At 37.9% G+C, this 23,618-nt stretch overlaps 1 pseudogene; it reads right to left on the minus strand.

The window, feature by feature from the left end:
• Positions 1 to 20,074: 20,074 nt before the first annotated feature.
• Positions 20,075 to 23,133, minus strand: LOC147493798 (uncharacterized; annotated as a pseudogene).
• Positions 23,134 to 23,618: the final 485 nt, after the last annotated feature.

Genomic DNA, 23,618 nt, shown 5'->3' on the forward strand with positions numbered 1-23,618 from the left:
TGCTAAAATGGAGAAGAAAAATAGGAAACATGGGGGTGAAAAGTGAGAGATGAAAGTGAGGTTCAGTGTGGGTTGTGAGTGTAGAATGAATGAAGTTTTTATAGGTTTTAAGTTGCTAAAACGAATCGGAAAGTTGCCAAAAAACTTTAAGGCAATTGCCGGAAACAAAAAATTTCCAAAACCGAAAACGGAAACTACTCATATTCTTGATTCTAAAACAACCCTAATATCTTTTAGATTGAATTTAGGATAGAAACTGCCTAACTCATTGAGATTTCATCCTACGACAATATCTATTCATAGCCATGCCCATATCGGCAATATTTTCAACCCTCACTCCAAAACAAATTCTAAACTAGAGGATCATATCACAAATCATGCTAGAGTAAATAATACCACCCCCAAACAATTCAGGAAGGTGGGATTAACGATAAAAACAATGCACAAGTTGAAAAGAACCATATTATATTAAAATTGAAATTCAAACAACATTTAACAACCAAATTCAAATTTAACTATGGAATTCATTAATTAACATCCGAACTAAATAAAAAGCAAATACAAAACAACATCAACTCATAATATTCCTAAACCATTCGCTGCTGGTAGTGGAAGGCACATGGGAAGGTGATGGCTCCCGAGCTCCTGATGGGCCAGAGCCATCTGTTCTGCGGCAACGACACTCGTGCCTCACAGACTGCTCCTCAGAAGAAGAACCCGCCTGGGGTGGAAAGCATGCAAGCATATCGTCTCGAAACTTGCGCTGAGCTTCCATCTCGGCCCTCATCTGTTCCCAATGCTCATCCTCGTGCTGGGCACAAGTCTCGAAGTTATGATGCATGGTAGTCTGCCAAGTCCAGAGGTATTCGCAAATAGTATTGAGAGAACGCATGCCATGATGAATCACAGTCATGCGTTCTGCATCCGACCTACACCTCTCCAAGGCATCGACATCAAAACATGCCTTGTCCTCCTTATCCTCTTCAACTACCCTCTCTTTAGGCAACCTCCAAACTTTTTGGATACACTCCGTATAAATATGAGGATTTCGGTGCTCTTTCAGGCAAATCCTATCAGACGTCGGAGTCGCTCTCAAGGTCATCATGATCTTCGTTATCAAAATAGGGAGAGGTGCAATACTCTTCCCAACTCCCCTAATCATGTTACTCAAAAACTTCAAATTATAGAATTCATACTTCTGCTCTTGGAGTATCCATAGAACGTGAAGGCAGTTCAGACCGATGTCGCTGACTTTCTCCTTCCCTATGACATTCCTACCAATCCACTCAGCTACAACCAGCTGGTTGGTTTTGAGAGACGACTGGCGAACACAATGCGAGCTCGCATTATAGTTCCCTTCCGAAACAGTCGCGTTCATCAAAGGCTCGACCCCAATAAATTGGGAATCCTATAATGTGGCATCGAGATGGCGTCTAGGCGGAATGCCTAAAATCTCAGCCAACAACCCAGTAGATACTTCTCTCCTCCTCCCAGCCACCTTAACAAAAATTCTATTCCCATCCAACTCCCTCGTCCTATAAAACTGTCAGACCAAATCTTTGTGGTAAACATCGTCTGTCGAGTACCACAAACTACTCCAATCTCTCCTAACCATCTCGTCACCGTAAAACGGCGCGATGTGGTCGGCAGTAAACGCGTGCTCCAGCAAAATCCTACGTCTTTGAGCCATTTTAAGTGTTGAAAGGATTTGAGGGTTTGTAGAAGGTGTAGGAACCAAGGTGAAACAACCTTACAAAAAAAAATGATGGTGGTGGCGCGTGGGTGGTGCGGCAATTTATTTTTATTTTTTTTTCAAATTTTTCTAATGTTTTTGGTGGTAGAAATTGGTGGGGGAATGATTTGGATAAGAAAATATATTTTGGGAATGAACTTTGGCGTGGGTTAAGTTAGGTTTTTTTTTTTTTTTTTTTTTTTTTAAATTTTGGTTCTAGTGCTGAAAACATGTTAATGGCGGTGGTGAAGGTGAAGAAGAAGAACGCGGTGCGTTCTTGGGTTGTACTGTAGGCTTGGGCCCAAGCCCAATTCGAAACTCAAAAATTTGATTTTTAGCGCAACTACAAACTAAAATTGCCGGTTCATTACTGGTCCGATTTTTGCGAATGAGATATGGAAATGATCAAGAGAGAATTTCCAATCCAATGATCCATAAAACACTCTATTCCAACCGTGTATGACATACAAGAAGATGGAAAATGCCTCGAAGTGTATCCATGATGTAAGTTATGCGAACGAATGAACTCTAATTTCATAGATAATGTCAGCCCAAATCGAAATACAATTAAACGGCCTAAACAACCCAACTGGAAAGTTGAACAATCCAGGACGAAAACAAACACCCCACCCCCAAACAAATTTTAGACACAGAGTTTAGAAAATTTGTTTTAAAAGTGGGTTTTTTAAAGTCAGATTCCCGAGACTTCCTAAATTACTATGTTTATGATTTTAACAATTTTTATTTTTTTATGAAAAAGATTTAATATAGAAAAACAAGAAAGCAATAAATGTATAATTCATACCATAGAAGAACATGACTCAAAAACTGAGAAAACATGCAAGAGTGGAAAACGTGAATTATGTTAAACGTGGACTTAGAATCCAGTACTTATAGCCACACACTCCATAGGGAGGGCCCAGTTACCTGAATGGTGCACTTACCAATATATGGAAATGAAATAAAGTACACCAACGAAAAGGTCAGTCCGCATAGATAGGGTCTTGTAAAAGGACTTCCTCTACATTAGGGGACAAAAGCTCGTGGAAATGTTTCAACCGTTGGCCATTGACTTGAAATGTACTATTGTCCTTAGGATTTACCAAGGTGATTGCCCCGTGAGGGGTGACTTCAGTAACCCGAAAAGGGCCAGACCAACGGGTTTTTAATTTCCCTAGAAAAATATGTAGACGGGAGTTGTAAAGTAAGACCTTTTGACCTACCACAAACACTTTGCGCAAGATTTTCTTATCATGAACAAGTTTCATGTTAGCTTTATAATCCTTCGCGAGATCAGAAGAATCGCTACGGATTTTTTGAAGCTCATTTAATTGCAACTTGCGCTTGACACCCGCCTCATCAAAATTGAAGTTAAGGCTTTTTATAGCCCACTGATAAGAGCCCAAAACTGTAGTTTTAACCCCTTAACCATCATACTTTTAGACCAATTATGTGAGTAATAATTAAGAGTTAGTACTGATTACGTGTTTTTATGCATTTCAGGCTTCAAAGTCCATTATGTGCAGAAATGTGCCACTTTAGCGAGATAAAGGAGCAAAGATCGGTTGCTAAGGAGTTCTGTGATTAAAGGCTAAGATTCAATAAGACAAAGCCTTTCTAAAGCCTGGTCAAAAGCTGAAAAGTCGACGCGGGAAGAAATAGCACACAAAGTTAGTAGAATTTCCAAATGTCGTATCTTTGGACTCAGACCTCGGAATTGGGCCTACCTTATGTCAAAACGACCGGCTTGGAAAGAGCTTTCCAATGGTCTAAGTTTTGACCTAATAAGAAAAGCAGAAGTGGACAAAAAGTCTGTTGAAGTCAACTGCAGCTGAAGAGGCCTTTTTGGACTGAAAGAATTGGGTATTGGGCCTGATTCTCTGGCCCAAAACATGGCTCCAAGCCCATGCACGATTTTTGGATCTGAAAGTATAAAAACAAGAGCTTGACTCTTTGTTAATGGTAGCTAGTTAGACCTAAAACAATAGATAATTATAGATCTAGTTTTTATTTAATTAAATTAAGTTTAGTTTGTATTCAATTCTTGTTTTAGATTAAACTCTTAGAATCATTGTTCTTAATTAGTTTGATAAATAAAATAGCTATTTGTCAATTTCGATTCTTGTCATTTACAATTGTTAGATCCAATTTCATTTATTACTTGTTATTCAATTTTTAGTTATTAATTAGAATTTAAGTATTGTTTAATTTAGATTAGTAAAATTCAATTCTTTATATTATGTTTAGTTTTAATTTAATCAGAAATGATTGCGTAATGATTCTTGGCTAAACCTCCATTAGAGGGGGCTGAGAAGCCTTGATGAAGGCTTGATTCCGATTATCGTAGAGTCGTCGTAATTTCCTTTCCACTCTAGAAACGATTAGTTCACCATGAGAATGGGTGTAATTGTTCACATGCTAGTTATGAATTGGTAGAAATGCCATGTGTAATTAGGGATTAGGAGTAACCAGATTGTTCTGCAAAGCAGTTCAATTCGGATAACGACGATTCGTCGTTAGTAGGATTAAGTCGAGTTAAGGTGGAATCAATCCCTCTCTAACTCATTATCATAGAATCAACGTAGCATTCCCATAGTGTTTAAATAGTCGACTAGTTGCATCTTGTGGGTAGTTGCATCGTAGTCTAGTTGCCATTTCGTAAATCTCTCATTAGACTTTAGAGTTAAGTTTACTTATACATAGAGAACACAGCATGCGGAAGGACTAGGAGTGGAACGAATTTCCTACTCCACTATATCTTATAGGATTAAGAGTAGAAACTTTGATAAGCAATCTAGCACGTAAGATAGTTTTAGTTTACTTACGTTTTGAGTTCATCGTTCATTTCGTAGGTAAACAATCAATTTTATGTTTTATCAAATCGCACCGTTGCCATCTTAGTTTCACTTTCGCATTGTTTTCGTAGTGTAAGTACTTTTCTTAAAGTCCCATTTCACCCACCCACCCTTGTTTGATTCATACTTTGTGGTTTTCGATTCAGCGTTGAAAAGTTCCGTAAAAAAAAGTACACCGAGCCAATTCTTTTGCTTCAAACGGCGCACTTGCCAAAAGATCAAACAATCGAAGCGACCCGCCCCCATGTGGAGCGCGACCGCCCTAAATCACTGTAACTTGAAGTTACACCCGAATGCGTGCGCCCCTACTAGCTAGCCAGCGCCACCCTAAGCTAGATTTTTCCGGATTTCTACAGTTTTGATTCGAACTTTGATTTTTCAAGTTTTTCAGTGTTCTAAATTGTTATATACACTGAACACGCGTAAACAAGACTCTATTCATAAGCGAAGCAAGGAAGCAATCAGGTATTCCTTTCTTCCACACCTCGCATCTCCTGTTAGAGGTTTATACTAGTATATCAGAATTGTTTGGAGTGTTGACGTGTTTAGCTAAGTTTGGTCTTAGCCTTGTATGAGATTAAGGTCTGGCCGAACAAAAACACTGAACGTAATTACACAACAACGTCAACAAACAATTCTATCTAGTATACCACCCACTACACCTCTAGCTACTATTTCACACACACAACCTGATATAATGCCTGAAGATCGATGAAGAGACTCCTCTCTCTGACTTCTACAAAGCCTTGAGCGATAGCCCCAAATCTTGCATCGTTCTAGCAGACCCGGTTAGGGGATTTCGAATCCCCAAATATTTTAATTTGTTACCCGTTTTTCATGGATTAGACCATGAAAAACCTTATCAGCACATGCGTAGGATTGAACAAGTCCTAACAACATTCCACCATCCTACGGTTGGTGCGGAACAAATTAAACTAAGGGTATTCCCTTTCACTTTAGCCGATAAGGCGGCGTCTTGGTTAACGGCCCAAGTGCCTAATTCTGTGGACTCGTGGGCTAAACTTGTTCAGCTGTTTATGGAACATTTTTACCCACCCCTAAAGACGGATGAGATGCTTTCCAAGATTCATTTCTTTCGACAAAATCCCCATGAATCATTTTCAGAGACTTGAAATCATTTCACCGATCTCCTTATAGAGTGTCCACATCATAACTTAGCGAAAGACACGTTAGTTCATGCCTTTTTCAAAGGACTTCTACACCACCATAAAGAAGTCCTAGACATAATGAATGGGGGTAGTTTCTAAAGCAAAGGAGCCTCGGAGGCTTATAAATTTTTAGAGGATCAAACTAAGCGAAATAACAACTGGGGGGGTAGTGACGATATCCACCGCTCCGCTAGTTCATCAAATACAGTTAAGGCCGCCGGTATGTTTGAAATTAAACACGATCCCGAGCTTAAAACTCTAATCGAATCACTCACTAGAAAGGTAGAGGCCATTTCTGTTCAACAAAAGCCTATCCCCGTCATGAATGTAAATTCAAATCCATGTAGTTTCTGTTGGAGCCCTGAGCATCCCGACTTCCACTGTCCTATAGCCTATGAACAGGCTTGTTCCATTAATAGTGAACCTAAAGCCCTTTGGAGACAAAATCCCAACTTCGGTTGGAGAAATAACCAACACGTCACACCTCCGGTACAATAATCAATATGTTAGGCCAACGCCGCGGTTTTAACCAAGCTCCACCACGACAAGGGGGAGGTCGGGGTAATTTTAATAATTGTAACAACCAAGTGCAACCTCGACAAGGATAAGCACAAGGTCAAGGTAGTTATAATAATTATAATGCTAATAGAGGTATCGTTCCGGTAAATAATAATTATCAAAATCCACCCATAAATAATTCCGCGTGAAATAGTTCCAAATCCACACCACCCGACTACTACTACTACACCCACACAACCGGATCGTCTTGACACCTTCATACAAGTGAGCCAAAAACTTTTCCAAACCATGGCTCAATCTAACCAACAGCTTCTACAATCCGTTAATAATTTAACCCAACAGTTGGCTCAAGATAAAGCCCAACCCAAAGGTGTGTTTCCAGGTCACGCAATACCTAATCCTAAAACAACAAACACAGCCTTTGAGATAACCGATAATACTAGTAATGAATATGAAAATGTAGGTGAGCTAAATTCCATCACCACTCTCCGTTCTGGCAGAATGGTAGATAACAAAGTAACTATGCCTATAGTTACCCCACTAGTAGCCCCTACACCTGCTATTTTACTAGATACCGAAATAGAAACTGAAGAGCCTACCACTGTAGAGGTACCAGTTACAACATAACCTAAGAAACAGAAAGCCACGGTTAAAAATCCAGGTGATACCATTGCTAAATATAGACAGAAACCACCGTTTCCACAAAAATTAGCCATGTTAACTAGGGATACAAATTATGAGGAGATTAGGGACATTTTCAAGAATCTAACTATAAACCTTCCCTTCCTCGAAGCTATTAAAAAGCTACCACACCATGCTAAGTTTCTTAAGGAGTTGTGTACTACTAGGCGTAAGGCCAATATACCAAAAGACGCTTTTTTAACAGAACAATTCCCAACTTTATCTGAACATAATGGAATTGTTAAGTACAAGGACCCTAGTCGTCCTACTGTACAATGCACATTAGGATATTCCTATACGACGACCGCGTTATTAGACCTGGGGGCTAGTGTTAACTTACTCCCGTTTTATTTGTATAAACAAATAGGTCTAGACGAGATGCAACCCACTAAAATGACGTTGCAATTAGTTGATCGGTCTATTAAGTATCCTAAGGGTGTGGTCGAAAATGTGCTGGTAAAATTTTAGGATTTTTACTATCCGGCTGATTTTGTAATCCTCGATACAGAAGTCGCTAACGACTCTGTCCCGATCATCTTAGGGCGTCATTTCCTGGCAACTGCCAATGCGCTCATTAATTGCCGTGATGGTTCAATGTCAATGTCTTTTGGCCATCTTGCTGTTGAAGTAAATGTTTTTAAAACAAAGACACATTTACCCGATTCGTCTATGGATGGAGAGGTTAGCATGATCGAGAGCTTTGCTCGAGATTATTTCAACAACACGTTCCCTGATAATCATATGCCCAAATTTCTTTCCTTTGGAATTTCAGACTCCAACATTTTCATCCCTACACTAGTCGATACACATATTACGGATGAGGATGACATAGATGACTTTCTCAAAGATATAGAGGACTATCATAGTAACATGGATATGACCAATCTAGATGAGGAATTCGATGAGTTTCTTAGAGCAGGTGATGATTCACCCTATCAAGAACTACTTTGCACAACATCCACCTCGACTCCCCTCCTTCCACCCTTTCAAAGGAATCTCGAGTTTGCACTCGATCCTTTTGTTTCTCCTGTACTTCATAATTTTTTAAATCCACCTAGTAAACAAATACTTCAGAAGGACAAACCATTTGACACCTTCATTTTCAGACTTGAGACAGTCCCTACCTACACCATGAATGAGTTTTGTGCTAAACCCACATCCTCATTGTTTACATGCTTTCCTTCTACAACTTATCTATATCCACCATATTCTCCACAACCATTCACTTTTCCACACTTATTCACTAGAACACCCTCTCGTTCAAAAATGAAAAAGAAGGTGCATGCTAGGTTACGTTATAGGGTTATCCGACTTTGCTTTCATTTCACTAGGTTGCGTCATAGGAAATCTTGGTGCTTGATTGTGTTTGGATATGTTTTCTGTGATATTTATTTATGAAATGATCCACAACTATTTCGGTTGTTGATATATGATAAACTGCATGTTCATATATATGTTTAGATAAAGTCTCGAGTATCTAACTATAAATGACTCAATTTTTTTTTGCGATTGGTGCATTCCTTTCATTTCCAGATATTGGTGAATGCACCATTAAGGTAACCGGGCCCTCCTTATGGAGTATGTGGCTGTAAGTACCGGATCCTAAGTCCACATTTAACACAATTCACGTTTTCCACTCTTGCATGTTTTCTCAGATTTTTTATTCATGTTTCTCTATGGGGTGAATTATGTCTTTATTTCTTATTATTTTTCCTTATAAAAAGAAAAAAAAAAGAAAAAAAAATATTAAATAATAAACATAGTAATCTAGGAAGTCTCGGATTCTGACTTTAAAAGACCCACTGTTAAAAAACAAATTTTCTAAACTTTGTTGTAAAAAATTTGTTTGGGGGTGGGGTGTTCGTGTTTCCATCCTAGAATGTTTTATGTCCTATTAAAGTTGCTTAGGCCGTTTAATTGTATTTCAATCCGGGTTGACATAATCTATGAATTTAAAGTTCAGTCGTTCGCACAACGTACGTTATGCACGCATTTCGAGGCATTTTCCACTATCTTATATGTCATCCACAGTCGGAATAGAGTGTTTTATGGATCATTGGATTGGAAATTCTCTCCTGATCATTTCCATATCTCATTCGCAAAAATCGGACCGGTAACGAAGCGGCAATTTTAGTTTGAAGTTTCGCGAAAAATCGAAAAATTCAAAAATTTCGAATTGGCCTTGGGCCCCGCGCGCACCGGCAGCGCACCCGTGCCCTTACCTTTCCCCCAACAGTCGCGTTCATCTTTCCAAATAGCCATTAACAACCACCAAAGCTCCAAACCTAAAAAAAAAAAATTAAAAAGAAACCAAATTAACCCACGCCAACCATCAAAAATCCAATTCAAATCTCCTCTAAAACCAAACCACCACCAAATCCACCAACTTACATCACCAAAAACCCACGAAAATTTACAAATTCAAGCTGTCACGCCACCACCGCGCCACCACCATTGTTTGCTTCAGTCGGTCGATTCAAATTCCAACACCACATCCCATTTAAACCCCCACTACATTCCAAACACTAAAATGGCTCAACAACGTCGAATTTTGTCGGAGCAAGCTTTTACTGGCGACCACTTCGTGCCGTTTTACGGTGACGAAATTATCAGTAGAGACTGGAATAGCTTGTGGTACTCGACCGAAGCCTTTTACTACAAAGACTTAGTCCGACGGTTTTACAACACGAAGGAGGTGGAGGGGACTAGAATTTTTGTTATGGTGGCGAAGAGGAGGAAAGAAGTAACTACTGGGTTGTTGGCTGAGATTCTAGGCATTCTGCCTAGAATCCATCTGGATGTCACGTTGCAGGAGTCCCAATATAATGGGGTAGGGAACTATAATGCGAGATCGCATTGTGTTCGCCAGGCATCCCTCCCCAACCAACCGGGCTGCAGCATTTCGATGGATTGGTCGGAACGCCTCTGGGAAGGAGAGAAGGTCGGCGACATCGGTCTGAACTGCCTCCACATTTTATGGATACTCCAGGAGCAGAAGTACGAGTTCTGTATCTTGGAGTTTTTGCTTAGCATGATTAGGGGAGTAGGGAAGTCCGTTGCACCTCTCCTTGTGTTGATAACCAAGATCATGCTGAAGTTGAGAGCAGCTCCGGCGTCTGTTAGGTCTTACATAACCCTACACCGAAATCCTCGCATCTATAAGGAGTGTGTCCAACGAGTTTGGAGGTTGCCTGAGGATAGGGTAGAGGACGAGGAGGATGGTGGAAATTAGAATGCCGAGGAGGATAGGGGAAATGAGAATGCCTCGGAGGATGAGGAGGACTTGACTTGTTTTGATGCGGATGCCTTGGAGAGGTGCTGGTCAGATACAGAACGCATGGCTGTGATTCATCGTGGCATCGTTAAACTCAACACTATCTCTGCGAAGACCTCCGGACTTGACAGAGGCAACTATCCATCATAACTTCGAGATCCGTACCCAGAGAGAGGATGAGAGGTGGGAACAGATGAGGGCCGAGCTAGAAGCTCAGCGCCAGTTCTGGGCCAACATGCTTGCACGATTCCCACCTCACAGGGATTCTCCTTCTGAGGACACACCATCGAGGCACAAGCGTCGTCGCCGAAAGACGAATGGTGCTGGCCCATCGGGAGCTCAGGAGCCATCTCCTAAGCGTGTGCCCTCTGCTACCAGTACCGGAGTGGTTAGGGATAGTATCGTTTGATGTTTCTATTTTTATTTGTAGTTTCATTATTGTTATTTATTTTAATGTAAGTTTTATTTTCGTAATTTGAATTTTGTAGTGAAATGTACTTCGAATGAAAATTTTAATATAATGCGGTTATTTTCATTGTGCGAGGTTGTTTAATATTGATCCCACCTTCCCAAATTGTTTGGGGGTGGTGTTATCTATTCCAATGATGATTTTATATGACCCTCGTCTTAGAATTTATTACGGAGTCAAGGTGAAAATATGGCCGTTTAGGCATATCTATGAATAAATATCATGGTAGGATGAAATCTCGATTAAATAGGTAGATTCTATCATAAATTCATCCTAAAAGATACTAGGTTTGTTTTAGAATCAAGAAAATGAGTTGTTTCCGTTTTCGGGTTTGGAAATTTTGCTATTTCCGGAAACTGTCGTAAAAACTTTTTGGCAACTTCCCGATCCGTTTTAGCAACTTAAAACCTATATAAACTTCATACATTCTACACTCACAACTCACACTACACCTAACCTCCATCACTCACCTTTCACTCCCACGATTCTAATGTTTCGTCTCATTTTCCAATTTTCAGCACCTCGGAGCGCCCTTGCGCCCCAGAGGAGCGCACTCGCGCCCTGCACATTTTCAGAATTTTTGTTCAGAGCGCACTCACGCCCAAGGAGAGCGCGACTCGCGCTCAAACACTGGAATCCCAAAATCTTCAGAGCGCACTCGCGCCCTAAGAGAGCGCACTCGTGCCCTGACTTCCGTGGACCAGAAAAATTCCAGTTTTCTGCGGGTTGTTTCCGGATCATTCACAACTATTCCAGAGCGTAATTTTGAGATGACATCTCCTACATTGATACCGGAACAGTCTTTCGAAGATTTGTTCCAAAGCACTACTTATGGTGCTTGGTTTCGCGAGGCAATCACATACGTTGGCTGGGAACCGCTCATGGTAAGACCTGATGCATCAGATTCTCCAACACTAGCATCTTAATTTTCACGATAACTGCATTTTCTTTGAGAGACCAGGATGGAGAACAAGTGTTCTCCATCAACATTGATAATGAACCAATGGAAATTACCGTGTTTTGCTAGCATTTGTTCTTGGACTTGCTATGCCCATTGAAAAATACAAGACCCATGGTGCTATTGGGTAGATAATATGTATGTCTACACTTACGAGTTTTTGCATGAGTCGTATGGTATGCGCGAAGCATTTTCTGTATCGAGGACCAAGGGAATATAACGTCGCCTTTGGTAGCTTTGTCCATGAACATAGGAACTGTTATGTTTTGTATCATGCTAAACATTTTAGGGAAATGGCGTTTTCTTACGTGAATGATGCCACTTGCAGCATCTTCCTTGCTTTAGCCACGGGACGTATGTGTCATGACCTTCCCCGAACCTTGATGTCTAGTTTAGCTCGATCCCATAGCATGAGTCATAAGTACCTTCTTATGCCTGTTCTAATTTCCCATATTATGCTATGTTTCTTTCCTACTTTTTGTACACGTTTCACGGATTGGATTACGGTCGACACTATACGACCCACCAATAGTATTATTCGATCTTTCCGTGCAATGACTTGTCAAGGGTGGAGGATACAACCTCATCAGGTTGCACCCTACACCTCGTCAGACCAAGTGGCGCTTAATAGGTTAGCAATAATAGATGACAAATGGCAGGAAGCCTGGCAAATTATCATGGCATGGCAGTACGCGAAGGAACTTCACTTCTTTATAGAAGAAGAGGATGAGGAAGATGATGAATAAAGCGGGAGATAAGGTAATTTTTAATTCTAGTTAGTGTCTGCTTATGTCCCAAGCAATTTCATTCTTGTTAACCCCATAATGGGTAGAACTTCATTATAGAGTTAAGCGTCGGTTTTTATTTCCTATATTAGTGCGTTCTAACCTTATTTTGCAGATGTTCCTGAATTTCACGCACTTCAATGGTATTTTTCCTACCCTTTTTATTTAAATGCTTTGAGGACAAAGCATGCTTCTTGTTTGGGGGGGGGGGGGGCATAGAAACACGTGTAATTAAGGCATCTGTAAGGATATAGATAGGTATAATATGCACTTGTTTTTTAGTTAAAATTTCAAAAAAATTCAAAAATATAAATAAATAAGTTCATGCTATACACTTAGGAATAGTGGTATTGTTTTCCTTCTCTATGCTCCTAATAATCTAGAAGTCTCACATAGCTTTTGCATTCAAAATAATTTTTAGAAACTTAGGTTAATATGTAGGTAATAATCTGTGCATCTATCTATAAATATATTACATGAGTATCTATGATTGTTAGCAATAAAGTTTAAAATCTAGGCTAGAGTACTTATTCTACAAATCCTGTGAGAATATAGCCTAAAGCCTTATATGAGCGAAACATTTGAGAAATGACACAAGGGAGAAGTAAAATCTGGATAGAGAAATCACACGTCCACTTGCTTGATCACCATGCCATATCCTAAGCGAGAATTTAGGCCCTCTTTGGATCGATATAGCTAGAAACTCAAACCTATAAATTATTTTCCGCTAGTCGCCCCTCTGAGCCTTTCTTTAGCCTTTCATAAACCACAAATCCTTTACCCTATTACAAAACAAAACAAAATAAAAAAAAAAAAAAAAATCAACCTACCCAATTTAGATAAGTCTGAGAATAGAATGAGGAAGAAAGAAGAAGAGAAAAACCTGTGTAAACAAAAGTTAGTTAATTGCTTCAGAAAATAAAGAAAAGGAGTTTACATCCAAAGAAAAGAAAAAAAAAAATAGAAATAAATAAAAACTCCAAAAATAGAATAAAAGGGAGTCAAAAGCCAAAGAAAAGAAAAAGAAAAATATGGCTAAGGATGGAAACAAAGTGTAGAAGCAAAAGTAAATAACAAGGTTTTCTCTAGTTACATAATAGGAAGACTCTATTATCTTAGACTTGTCCTTTTTGAATATCCATTTCCTTCCTTCTTAAACCATCTCCTAATCCCCGCAACACCTAATAAAGACCTCTAGCACAATTAGGAATAGGCTAGTGTGATAGTAAGTGGCAGATGTGTTTGATCGACTCCGGCTTCCTTGTTGTCATTGAGATTGTAAGGTAAAGTGTGCCCACTACACACTGGAGTAACGAAACTTGAGTAGAAAAATCAGAGTGTTATATCTTGACTATTATTGTGAGAACCTACTTAAGGAAGCTATTCCGAGTTTCAGAAACGAACCTGCTAGACATTTCATAGTATTACTCATTGTATATATGTTTATTATAGATGATTGATTATTATGCATATATTAGCTTAGGGTTCGACTTGATTACTCTATATGCATTGCTAGTGAGAGGTATAGTTAATTTAGAGCATGAATAAGGAAACAATAGTTTTATTTCTTAGTCGTTGTAGTATAGATGAAGTTTGTGAGTACCTTCAGTGGAAAACTCTCACGAGGCTATAACTCGTCCACTAGGGAATTCCTAGTGGTTTAAGGCCATGTTGCATATGGTCAATCCAATCCCACTCAGCGAAACAAGAGTAGATAGAACTCCATTTTTTATCATTTATTCTAATTTCTCATCTTTGCTTGAGGACAAGCAAAATGCTGTTTGGGGGTGGTTTGATAAGAGCCCAAAACTGTAGTTTTAAGCCCTTAACCATCATACTTTTAGACCAATTATGTGAGTAATAATTAAGAGTTAGTACTGATTACGTGTTTTTATGCATTTCAGGCTTCAAAGTCCATTATGTGTAGAAATGTGCTACTTTAGCGAGATAAAGGAGCAAAGGTCAGTTGGTAAGGAGTTCTGTGATTAAAGGATAAGATTCAAGAAGACAAAGCCTTTCTAAAGCCTGGTCAAAAGCTGAAAAGTCGACGTGGGCAGAAATAGCACACAAAGTCCTCAGAATTTCCAAAGGCCGTATCTTTGGACTCAGACCTCGGAATTGGGCCTACCTTATGTCAAAACGACCGGCTCGGAAAGAGATTTCCAATGGTCTAAGCCTTGACCCAATCAGAGGAGCAGAAGTAGACGAAAAGTCTGTTGAAGTCAACTGTAGCTGAAGAGGCCTTTTTGGACTAAAAGAATTGGGTTTAGGGCCTGATTCTCTGGCCCAAAACATGGCTGCAAGCCCATGCATGATTTTTGGATCTGAAAGTATAAAAACAAGAGCTTGACTCTCTGTTAATGGTAGCTAGTTAGACCTAAAACAATAGATAATTATAGATCTAGTTTTTATTTAATTAAATTAAGTTTAGTTTGTATTCAATTCTTGTTTTAGATTAAACTCTTAGAATCATTGTTCTTAATTAGTTTGATAAATAAAATAGCTATTTGTCAATTTCGATTCTTGTCATTTACAATTGTTAGATCCAATTTCATTTATTACTTGTTATTCAATTCTTAGTTATTAATTAGAATTTAAGTATTGTTTAATTTAGATTAGTAAAATTCAATTCTTTATATTATGTTTAGTTTTAATTTAATCGGAAATGATTGCGTAATGATTCTCGGCTAAACCTCCATTAGAGGGGGCTAAGAAGCCTTGATGAAGGCTTGGTTCCGATTATCGTAGAGTCGTCGTAATTTCCTTTCCACTCTAGAAACGATTAGTTCATCATGAGAATGGGTGTAATTGTTCACATGCTAGTTATGAATTGGTAGAAATGCCATGTGTAATTAGGGATTAGGAGTAACCAGATTATTCTGCGAAGTAGTTCAATTCGGATAACGACGATTCGTCGTTAGTAGGATTAAGTCGAGTTAAGGTGGAATCAATCCCCCTCTAACTCATTATCATAGAATCAACGTAGCATTCCCATAATGTTTAAATAGTCGACTAGTTGCATCTTGTGGGTAGTTGCATCGTAGTCTAGTTGCCATTTCGTAAATCTCTCATTAGACTTTAGAGTTAAGTTTACTTATACGTAGAGAACACAGCATGCGGAAGGACTAGGAGTGGAACGAATTTCCTACTCCACTATATCTTATAGGATTGAGAGTAGAAACTTTGATAAGCAATCTAGCACGTAAGATAGTTTTAGTTTATTTATGTTTTGAGTTCATCGTTCATTTCGTAGGTAAACTATCAATTTTATGTTTTATCACCCACATAGCGCGGTGCTCCAATTCAATGGGAAAATGATAAGGTTTCCCAAATACAAGTCTAAAGGGAGACATACCTATAGAAGTTTTGAAAGCAGTCATATATGCCCATAAGGCATCAGATAGACGCTTTGACCAATCTTTCCTATCAGGATTTATAGTTGTTTCTAATATCTTTTTGATTTCCCTATTAGAAATTTCTACTTGTCCGCTAGTTTGTGGATGATATGGAGTTGCTACCTTATGTGTAACTCCATACTTTTTCACGAGAGATGCAACAACTCTGTTGCAAGAATGTGTTCCACCATCACTAATGATGGCTTTGGGAATGCCAAATCGACAGAAAATATACTCTTTAACAAAAAACACAACTGTCTTATGGTCATTGCTATGGCAAGCCATAACCTCTATCCATTTAGACACGTAGTCCCCAGCAGCGGCGCCATTTGATAAAATGATAAAATTGAATATAATTCTACCTACGAATAAAATGATGAATTTCAAAACGCAAGTAAAACTTTTTCTTTTACGAAGATAGTTCTTTATCAAAGATTTATACTCTCGAATCTATCGAAATAGAGTGGAGTAAAAGATTTGTTCCACTCCTAGTTCTTTAGCATTCAAAGTTTTCTATAATTGCGAATCTATCCAAAGTCTAATGAGAGTAATGGCGGGATTATACTACGATGTGAATTCTAAGAACAAGATACGCTAATTCAAACAATGATTCGATCTAAGAAATTTTAAATAGCAAAATCAAAATTATCAAGAACTAACTATTTTATTTATCTAATGAATGATAAACAGTGATTCAAATAACTAATCTAAAACAAGGTATGAAAAAACTAATTAATTACTAATAAAAATTCTCAAAACTAGATCTAGATTATTCTCTAAATGGCTACCTTCTATCCTAAACTAATTGATACTTTAGAGCTAAGTCTTATGTGTGAAAATGGAGGAGACCAGATCCACATTTTCGTGCATGGGCTGAGGGTCCATGTTTTGGGCCGGAAAATCGAGCCCAAAGCCCAATTTCTTCAGTCCACAGGGCCCTTTTCAGTTAGCTTTGACTTCAATAGGCTTTCCGTCTACTTCTACTCCTCTGATTAGATCAAGGTTTGAACCATTGGAAACCTCTTTCCAAGCCAGTCGTTTTGAAATAAGGTACGTCCAATTCCGAGGCCTGAGTCCAAAGATACGGACTTCGGAAGTTCCACTAACTTTTATGTGTTGTTTCTGCCCGCGTTGACTATGACTTTTCAGCTTCTGACCGGGCTTTACAAAGGCTTTTTCTCCTTGAATCTTGGCCTTTAACCACAGAACTTCTTAGCAACCAACCCTTGCTCCTTTATATCGCCAAAGTGGCACATTTTTGTACATAATTGACTTCAATGCCTGAAATACATAAAAGCACATAATTCGCATTAACTTTTATTTATTACTCGCATAGTTGGTCTAAAAGTATTATTGTTAAGGGGTTAAAACTACAGTTTTGGGCTCTTATCAAAAGATTCAGTTATATCTATCCAAATGAAAATGTAGCAGGAGCTGGACTGATGTTATCAGAAAAAATCACACTAAATAGTTCGAATCTATTTGACGGAGCCTATAGCATGTGAGTCAGGAATAAGCCCAAGGGATATCAATGAACAATGGCCAAAATTTAACCTTCCTTTTTTATTCCTCACACCTCGATACCAAGTTACCAACCACAATGTGAAGCTCTGTTTCCTCTCCCTAATCCTGTCCTTACATCACCATTACATTGTTACTGTCAACGCCACAACCTAATATTTTGTTTCTTCGCTGAAATTTCTCTACCAAACTCCTTTAAGGCTTGGCCAGGTTTAAAGATATTCACTCAGAACTGCATCTTCAAACTCTTTTCTCCAATGCTTTAAATCCACGCACCTCTTCTACTTCCATGATCAGTCAATTATCGAAGAATTTCAGTTTTTCAACTTCAAGCTATCACATTACTTCAAAGTAGCACAAATTAACAGAAACACGATTTCAACAAAAAAAATGCAGATTTTGTGAAACGAATCATCTAAGGGAAAAAAATAGCAACAATAACAACTGCAATTCTTTTGTTTTGGAACACCATTACACCCCCATACATAGTACAAATCAAGTTCTTTCCACTAGAAAGTCTGAATTTCTCAGGCGACAACAAACATTTTTTTATTAGAGTCTACTGAGGTAACAAATCCTTATTCCAAGTTTCATTGCACACACAAAGTTCAACATTCAAGCAAATATACAACAGGACCTGGCTCAATGAGATGGAAGGTTAAACTGAACACATATGGTTATATTGGGCATCATAAAGATGGGATAGAAGGTATTGTCAGAGATGAGATGGGCAAACCTTAAATTGCTTTCGCTGGTAGCAATACTAATGATTCTGTACTATTTCAAAAACTACTTGCTATCAAAGAATAATTTAACATAATCCCATGCTTCCATTATTGAAACTTCCTTCAGTAGAAGCTTTGAACCCAGTCTCAGGACCAGCCAAACAATGCTAGCAATAACCATGAGTGATCGAACTCAATTCATACTGAGGTCACACCTTGGCTCAGCATTTCGAACTGGACTAGCGTGCACCGTAGTAGGCTGCATGACCCTATTTGGTCCACTCACTCTCCAACACATGTTAGCATTCCCAGCTCTATCATATGCTACTATAATCCTTATTGTATCCGAAGCAACTCTTGGTGACGCTTTGTGCGGTTATTGGAATGTCGTCTACGGTACTGTACAAGGGGTGCTTCCTGCTATGTTGAGTCTGTGGATGCTTGGACCTGTAAGGTTCTCCGTTACTACTATTGTCATTACAGTGACGTTGAGGACGTTTGTTATCATACTGCCTGAGTCCACACACGCTATAGCTAAGCGGATTGCACTAGCTCAGATAGTTATTCTATAGGGTGTGCCTTCTACTGATTGTGTACTTCATCTGGTACACGTAGCAGCCAGTACGTTAATTGGGGCTTTTGCTTTTGTGATGCCATTGCTGCTACCCTTCCCTCGCCTCGCATGCTATGAGGTACTTATTAGTACATCTCTACAAGTTAATCTCCAGTGCTATTTCTAAGCCTCCGACACTTCTCGACTCTTTTTGAGTAAAGAGTAAATATGTTGTGACTTGGAAATAATTTGCTCTTTTTTTCTAATTGGTAGATGACCATAATATTCATTGTCAATGCTATCCCACTAGAAGTCTAGAACTATGAATGCAAATCAGGACAGACGCGCATGTGAGAGTTATGGATGGTAGCTGCTGACAAAATCATGTAATCATATAGTTGTGCATGGTATACAGTCTAATTCCCAGGCCTACTTAGAATTAGTTTAGCCTAATAATAAAAACCCAAAATAATCTGACTTGATTGGATTCCTACCACCATAAGAATTTAGTGATCGAACTCGATCCACACTGAGGTCACGCCTTGGCGCGGCATTTCGAACTGGACTAGCGTGCACTGTAGTAGCCTACATTACCCTATTAGGTCCACTCACTCTCCAACACATGTTAGCATTCCAAGCTCTATCATATGTTACTGTAATCCTTATTGTATCCGAAGCAACTCTTGGTGATGCTTTGCGCGGTTGTTGGAATGTCGTCTACGGTATGTCCAAGGGGTGTTTCCTGCTATGTTCAGTCTGTGGGTGCTTGGACCTGTAAGTTTTTCCGTTACTACTATTGTCATTGCAGTGACATTGAGCACGTTTGTTATCATACTGACTGAGTCCACACACGCTATAGCTAAGTGGATTGCACTAGCTCAGATAGTTATTCTATAGGGTGTGACTTTTGTTGAAGGTGTACTCCATCCGGTACACGTAGCAGCTAGTACGGTCATTGGGGCCTTTGCTTCTGTGATGCCATTATTGTTGTCGTTCCCTCACCTCGCATGCTACGAGGTACTTATTCGTACATCTCTATAACTTAGTCTCCAGTGCTATTTCCAAGCCTCCGACACTTCTCGACTCTTTTTAAGTAAAGAGTTAATTGGTTGTGACTTGGAAACAATTTGCTTTTTTTTTTTCTTATTGGTAGATGACCATAATATTCATTGTCAATGCTATCCTACTAGAAGTCTAGAACTATGAATGCAAATTAGGACTGACGCACATATGAGAGTTAGGGATGGTAGCTACTAACAAAATCATGTAACCATATAGTCGTGCATGGTATACAGACTGATTCCCAGGCCTACTTAAAATTGGTTTAGCCTAATAATAAAAACATAAATAATCTGACTTAATTGGATTCCCGCCACCATAAGGACTTCTTCAACCCAAAGAATCCTATTAACGTAAACAAACCTATCTATATACAAAACTAACGATCTACCTAACACAAAACAAAAACACTCATTATGAATATATACAAAATAAGAATCCTATCAATACTGAACTTCTAATGACATAAGAAAACCTAAACAAACCTATATATATATATACAAAACCAACGATCTACCTAACACCAAAAAAAAAAAAGTAAACTTTCAGTTTTTATTTTATTTTATTTTCTGATTTACATGTTGAATTCAATACATTAGTTTTACATATCTAACTGAGTTCTTTTTCTTTTCTTTATTACATACAAAAGAGGATATTAAATTAAGGTTTCACAAAGAGTTAAAAAAAATGGATAAGGTAAACTATTTTTTATCTAGTATCTTATTTAATAATTTTGTTGATTTCTCATGTTGTTATAAAAAAGCATGAAGTAGTACTTTGATTTCTGTGTCTTTTTCTTTTGAGCCTGTATGTTTGGTGCTTTAGAGTAGACCACTTTCGTTGTTAAAAATTGCTTTTACTGTTGTTGTTGAGTTTTGATATGGAGCAAACTTTCCTTTAATTTGTTCCTGTATATATATAGAGAGAGTTATTGTTGTTAGTTAAGGTAAAAAAAAACATGCACATAAACTGAAACCTAGGACACCAATGTAAATTGATACAAATAAACTGTTCAGCTAAAAGTTGTGTACCTTAAACTGAGCATGCAAAGTGAGCAAGATATCATTTAGTAGTGTTGAAGACCAAACTAAATCAGATAGTGAACTTTGCATCCAGATGAAAGCCTTAATTACCATTGCTCGACCATAAACACATTCACAAGCTATTGTTGTTTGAACTACTTCCATTCACAAGCCTTAATAAACTTGCAATTGTATCTTTGCCTCCCATTCCATTAGATAACAAAAACCCCTTTCGCGTAACTAGAACATAAATAAAGATAGTCAAGGTAATATACATTTAGAACCATATATATTCATCATCAGGATAAAGAATCACCAACTTAAAAATTCATAGCACTTTTTAAAAGCACAACATTATATTTCAAATAAAAACATTTAAAAACAAGAGAAACGTAGCTAATCTATTGGTCCACCAGTCAAGACTTGGGAATTTGTTCCCAGAGGTCTTGGGTAGTTGGGTTTAAGCCTACTCCCATCTGGGGGGGTTAAGGGGTACCACATAAAAAGGCTTTTTCTATTACCTGACCACTTCTTAGCCTGACTCCAACAGCTCGACCCTTTTCAACAACAATATTTTCTACATGAATTCCTAAAGAGAGCCTTCAACCAAATTTTTGCATTCCCCTGACAAGAGAATCAACAACTGCCTCACTTCCATGAAGAAAATACTCGAGTTTACAACCAGGTTTATACCATTCTGCAAACATGTAAACCTGAAATTGGAACGAAATGTGGCATTTAGCACCTAAGGGAAGAATGAATTGCATATCAATATAATGAGTCTAAAATGCAAAAAGTACCCATCATGCCCAACAACAACAATAGAATTTTAGCTACAGTAACATCAAAAAGAATCCCTAGATAGTCCATGGTAAGAAGAATGCCAATGAAGATGATGACAACAACAATAGAAACTCTTAAGTCTAAAATCCAAGTATTAATAGTTACCATCTCTGCTGAGAGGGTATCATTAGATTTCATCCTTGCAAGTAGAAAGCATAAAAGGTCCACTGAGTTACGCACAAAAAGATATTTTAACCCTAACGAGTCTAAAATATCTGAGAAAGCACTGAGAAGTTTTGTGGCACTAAGAGCTCCTTGAGGTCCCATTTGGATAAATGATTTCAAGAGTGAAGGAGCATATCTAGCAACAGTCATGGAAAGAACACCCAAATCACCTCAAATGGATAAAGGGGGTAGAGAATTTGCAGCAGCAGACATTAGAAGCACTGCGTCCTACATAAATAACATATCTTAGGAGACAACAAGAAAAAGTATATGCTAACATAAAAATCAATAAATTCGTTCAAAGGTTGCCTGTTAGGAGACAACAAGAAGAAGCATATGCTAACATAATAATCAATAAATTCGTTCAAAAATCACCAATACTCACAAGAAGTTTCCGCCATTCTTAAACAACATCTAAACTTACATACTTCTCAAGGTCCTAAAAATTTAAACTATCGAGTGTCAACAACACAACTATATACTTAAACTGAGCGACAAATTGGTTCAATTAGTATAAAATTGAGAATGTTGGAAAATAAATAGCTCAAAAGTGGTTCAACCTTTAGAAAATCTGTAGGACCTATGCGTGACAATAATTCACCTTCAGGTAAGTAAACCATCCAAGAGTCGTAGCTGGCACATGGTACTGACTCTCCATCCTAAACATATGTAAAATATAAAAATATTATATTTAAGTTACAACTTCTAAGATTCTAAAAGTACTATAAAGAGTTGATGAACTATAAAGTATGGAAATAGAGCAAGATAATCAATGAGTTGATGTTGATGTTAATATGTAACAAAATGGATTTTTAGATTAAGTTCGAGTATTGGACTATTAGGTTCAGTATAGTACAAGATATTTTCTATAGTATGGTTAAACAAAGTGGGGCTCAGTATCACAAAGGAATCAAACCATTGTAAAACTTTAAGTCTTACCAACAGTGTCATCGTTTTCTTAGAACTAATGTATGCATCTTAATTCAAAAAGATACCTCATTGATATGTATAGTTTTAAATGGAATGGGTTCCCAGGGGCACATATATACTTGACACATAAAGAAGTTCATGATAGTTGTGCCAATTTGCCAAACAAACAGTCCACAATCATTTAAACTGCTAACCATTTTTTTCTAAAAAAGATTAGTATAATCTAAAATTTTAGTTAGGAGATCAGCGCCATAATAAAGTGCTAAAAAATTTCAAACACAATTACTAAAAATACAAAATAATAAATAATAAAAAAACACCCAACCAACTAACCAAAGAAACAAGAAGCACACAAAAAATATAAGCAACAAAGATTGAAAGCAAAACAAATTCAAGTTTTGTGTACCTTATTGTTTTCAGGAGAGCATGGTATGCCAACAACATCAGGAACGTCCATAGGGAAGTAACACCTATTCATTATAGCCCACTTTCACCCATATTTAGTATCCTCCCACAGAGCCTGCAAAACAGTCAAAGAGCCTTCAATAAAACAAAGCCTAAAATAGTGCATGTTCTAAAATTAGCAAATTACTATAAGCCCTGACATAAGTTGAATGTTGAAGAAGCTACTAAATGGAAAATTAACAAAGAACAAGTTCAACTTTGTGCAAGTCAATAAATGGTGACACTGGATATTTCTGGATAATAACAAATTCTCTGTACTGATAAAAATGGCTTGCCTTGAGCTTTGAAGATGTCAAATTGCCATTGTTAGTGTAAAATAAACCTAAGTTGTTAACAAATGACTAGGGATATTAATGTTACCTTCTTCATTAAACCAAAAAAACTTCATCACCAATTGGTTGACAATTTGTAATTGTTCCCGTTCAAACTACAAAACATTTTGTTGTCGTTACTATCACATTCCAAATCATTAACTAATGTAATTTTTAAAATACAGCT

This window comes from Coptis chinensis, chromosome 6 (assembly GCF_015680905.1).
Source record: "Coptis chinensis isolate HL-2020 chromosome 6, ASM1568090v1, whole genome shotgun sequence".
NCBI classification, from domain to species: domain Eukaryota; kingdom Viridiplantae; phylum Streptophyta; class Magnoliopsida; order Ranunculales; family Ranunculaceae; genus Coptis; species Coptis chinensis.